The following is a 4,981-nucleotide window of genomic DNA, read 5'->3' as shown; positions in this document are numbered from 1 at the left end:
GGTAAAATGGTCATTTTGCAAAAGTCTAGGGGCAAAATAGTCATTTAGCCCAATTGTGAATTGTTGAGTGCTTAGGTTGATAAAGTGACTTAATAAGTGCATTTTGTTATTAGAGATCAAGAAATACTGAGTCCGAACCTAGACCCAGGGAAAGCCAAGCAAGCCGACTAAATCGACTAGTTGCCATATTTTTGTAATCCAAGGTAAGTTGTATGTAAATAATACAACTACGTTGTTAATTATATGTGCTTGAATTATTATAGCATAAATTGCTTAATTTTGAAATTGAGAATGTATAATGATAATTGAGATAGTAGAATTTTCGTTGGAACCTTAAGAAGTAAACCGGATATTCAGGCCATGACATTTGAGTCATTCGTGTGTGAGCTAGTTTAAGACATATCTGGGACATGCATTGGCCACATTGTGAGAGCCAGTGTAAGACCATGTCTGGGACATGGCATTGGCATTGAGACGAGGGCTAGTGTAAGACATGTCTAGGACATGCAACGCCTCGAGACATAAGCCAATGTAAGACATGTCTAGGACATATCGGCTACGAGATGATAGTCAGTGTAAGACCATGTTTGGGACATGGAATTGAATTGAGATATGAGACAGTATAAGACAGTGTCTAGGACATGGCATCGGCACCTTACCCTATGCTTGAGGCTTATGTAATATTCCATAGTAATCTAAATGGTTCAACGGTAAAAGTTATGTTCTTAAGCTAACAAGGAAAGTATAACCACGTTGTTAGTGCTACAGATACCTAATTGGTATGTCTGAAATATGAGCTCAATATATAATATGTGACTTGTAATGATGGTAATGAGTAAGTTATGCTTATGTCTACCTTGATGTTACCAGCATTTTGATTATTGATAAATTGTTGTTGTATACTTCCTTATATGCAACTTACTAAGCTGTTATGCATACTCCCTTCCCTTTTCATTTCCTTACAGTGTTGCCTAACTAGCTCAAGGATCACCGGAAGTCAGAGATATCGACCACACTATCAACCGAAGCATTCAGTATAATTGGATTTATATTTTTAAATATGGCATGTATAAGACTTAGACTTTATTATTTTGTGTCATTGAGGTTTGGTCATATGTATTGGCTTGGGTTGGAAGCCCTTCAATTTGTATTAAGCCTTGAATGATGGCTAACATTCGTTTTGAATTTATAAAAGATGCATTATCATGGTTGAATAAATGTCTATTATGCTTGATTTGGTTATAGAAATTATGCTTGTTTTGGTATTGGTTGGTATTTGTATAGAACTACATATGTAAGGGTGGCAATGGGGCTTGGTAAATAGCTTTATATTGTCCACATGGGTAGGCACAAGGGCGTGTGTCTAGGCCGTGTGTGACATACGGTCTATCCCATAGGCGTGTGGTCAGACTGTGTGTCCCCTGCACGTAAAAGTGGCCGTCTCTAAATCACCAGTTGAACAGTTCTTTTTAATGTGATATTAACCGTCTGAAAACATGAACCATGACTTTACATTCTAGCAATAGAACACATTCTAATCCATTCACTAGTGCATCACTGAAAAAATCATATATTCATTACACAATTCAAACTGAACTCAAAACTAGAGCTTCGGTTAATAATACCTTCAATTGCTTCAACTTTGCTAACATGCCCAGACCATTCAAACTTTTATAGTTGGGATAACTTTATTAACAGAACAACTTTAATTCAGAATAACATCACCCATTTAAAACAAATCTAATAGGTATTTTTCTATATCATGCTTTCAAGAATATCAATTATTTATTCAGTCTGCCTGTCTATACACTCGTGAATGCACAAAATTCATTCTCTTAGCTGAGGACATACTTGAATACATATAACTCAAATTACATTCCAACAAATCAGCTCATTCTGATAAGAATGGCTGAATTGATCTCAACTATCGAATAACACATCTTAAAATGCTTCTTTCTTCGTGCTATTAAAACTTCTTAAGCACACAATCTTTCAAAATTCTCTTATCATGCTAATCAAAGGCCTTTATAATCGCATTAGCTCAAAGAAACAAAGACATCTCGATTGAATGCATTGACTTTAATCAACTTACCTGAGAAAGAAATCCATCATACGATTTGAGTTTGTGCTTCCATCATTTATACCGTTGCCAAAGTCAATTCCTTACACAAAAATTAGAGAAATCTAGATACCTAAGTCACCAAGTTCCTATGATCAAACCAAAAATACAACCATAATAGACATAGTTATCATAAGTCAAGGAACGCTATTTCAAGATGATCCAAGGTTGATAATGCACGAAATAAGAATGATAGGAAATCTGAGATAAAGAAATCCAAGATATGATACCATACCGGCAGTCCGAGAACATAACTCATAAGAAAATAAGATAGATCTTGATGATTCTTCAAAGGAAACCAGCAGAAAAACAAAGCTTACTGGCTCTGGACTTCCATTATAACAGAGATAATATATTTTCTGTATATATAAAACAAAACCATAATCAGTAGAAACATAAGAATAGTCTTACGTATTTTTTTTTTACCATCGACTTCATTCCAACATATAGAATAGAATTCCAAAGAGATAAAGAAATACCGATCATAAACCGACCAGACCAATAGGGCTTTTGTCAACATCATAGTTAGCTAGCATTCTCGCAACATAGGAACTCCACCAAAAATTGAACAATCACACACATATCTTTGAGGATAAAAGAATATATAGAATACCCAGAAAAGATAATCATAATCATTTCAACTGTAACTGTCACACACAGAGACATCTTTACTACTCAAATAACATTTTTCTGACTAACTCTGTCATCATGAACCCCGTATTATTCCACTCGCTAATAAAAAACAATTTCGGAGAATTTTCAGCAAACATATCTTTAGACTTCATACCTAATTGAGTCAATTAGCCAACGCTAACTTCTTCTTTATCCGTGACATTGCATAATTTGTATAATCTTTAAAACATTCTGATATCCTTCCAAAATTGTTTTCACTTTCCAAACTATTCTTATCTCTGTATGCATTACTAATTATTTCACCACTAAACTCTTTAGTTTTACACTTATGGACTTATTCCACATGGTTCTAATGAATTTTCATTATAAAGCAACACTGGTAAGGGGGTGAGGTCGTAAAGCCTCTAATTTGACTCTCATAACTACATACATATGACTTAGCATTCATCACCAACATCATATCATCACAATTACATAATTCACTTCAAGCTAATTAACATAAATAGTCATCTTACACGAACTTTTTCGATTATCTCATTCAAACAAGTGTACATAAATACACATTCCATCAATTTGAGTAAATTTACTTATCGTTTTCACTTAATCAAATATGTTTGGCACATAACATCATATGCATGCTAAACAAACATGGATGGGCTTATCACCATATAAACTTTCATTTCATTCCACTTTTCACATGTCTCAACTTTTGGTTTTCTCATTTCGTATATTAACACATACATGTCATGAACTTCTATTCATACCTTTTTCCAAATTTCAACACATCATAAGCGCATTTTAATCATTTTAATATCATTATCAGTATTATCGAATAATAGCTCGATTGGAAGTCATCTTTGTATTAACAAAACAATTTCGTAAGAGTCGGGAGATATAACACTATCACAAGTAGTAATATGACATGTATAGCTGGACTCACATAAGCTATGTTAGTCTGAGAATCGACTAAATCATAGATCTGATACCACTAAATGTAACATCCTTTACCCATGTTCGACGCCAGGGCAGGGTTCGAGGCATTACCGAACTTAAACATAACCAATCATACAAAATTGGGCATAAAATTTCATTCAATTTAAAACCATTCATACACATGCATATCATCCCTTATACGGGCCCACGAGGCCCAAAACATGCATTGGAAGTGGTTCGGGACTAAACTGAAAACTTTGGAAAACTCAGCAATTTTTTTTCATTAAAACAGGGGTCACATGCCTGTGTGGCTTGGGACACACCCGTGTGGGTAGGCCGTGTGGTCACACACGCCCGTGTAACTCTCTGTTTATGACGTCATGCACAATTTGGGGTCACACGGCCAAGTCACATACCCGTGTCCTAGGGCCATGCCCTTCACACGGCTGAGAAAAACAGCCGTGTCTCTGCCCATGTGGCCAAGAAAATGGCTATTTACCAAGTCATTTGCCACCCCCATTTGGACACTCACACTTACCATGGCACAATTAAGCTACCAACACAACCATAATCAAGGCTTAAACATATCAAAACAATTATTTACTATTCATAACAAAACTGTTCACTTGAGTCATAGTCACCAAATTATTTATATCTTGAGCTACAAAATTCTAAATTAAGATCCGCTTGATTTTTCTAAAACTAAACTCAAATATCTTCTAACCATAAAATTTTCAAAATTTATGGTTTAGCCAATAAGTACTATTAATTCTTCAAATTCATCCCTGTTCTGCTATTTGATAGTTTCGACCTTTCTTCACTAAAAATTAATTATCTCTTAGTACGGGATTCAGATGATGTTTTCATTTGTTTCTCTTTAAAATAGACTAATTAAGAATTTAAACATATAAATTTTAACCCTCAAGTATTTTTATACAATTTTTAATTATTTTCCAAAGTCAAAACAGGGGAAACCGAAATCATTCTGACCTTGTCTCATAAAAATTCAAATATATCATAAAATGAAATTCTTTTGCTTACACATTTCCTCTATGTAAAACTAAACTCAATAAAATTTAATTTCATATTTTATTCAACCTCTAATTTGATTTTCAAAATTTTTGGTGATTTTTCAAAGTTATACTACTGTTGTTGTCCAAAACTATTTTAATGCTAATTTTACTCTTTCATGATTCCCTTGTACCAACTTTCATTAACATACCATTATAAACCACATCACACAATGACATTGGCATAAACATATAAGTAATTAATATATTTGCAACACATTAGCCA

The sequence above is a fragment of the Gossypium hirsutum genome, chromosome A10 (genome assembly GCF_007990345.1).
Source record: "Gossypium hirsutum isolate 1008001.06 chromosome A10, Gossypium_hirsutum_v2.1, whole genome shotgun sequence".
NCBI classification, from domain to species: domain Eukaryota; kingdom Viridiplantae; phylum Streptophyta; class Magnoliopsida; order Malvales; family Malvaceae; genus Gossypium; species Gossypium hirsutum.
This window is presented reverse-complemented; position numbering follows the sequence as displayed.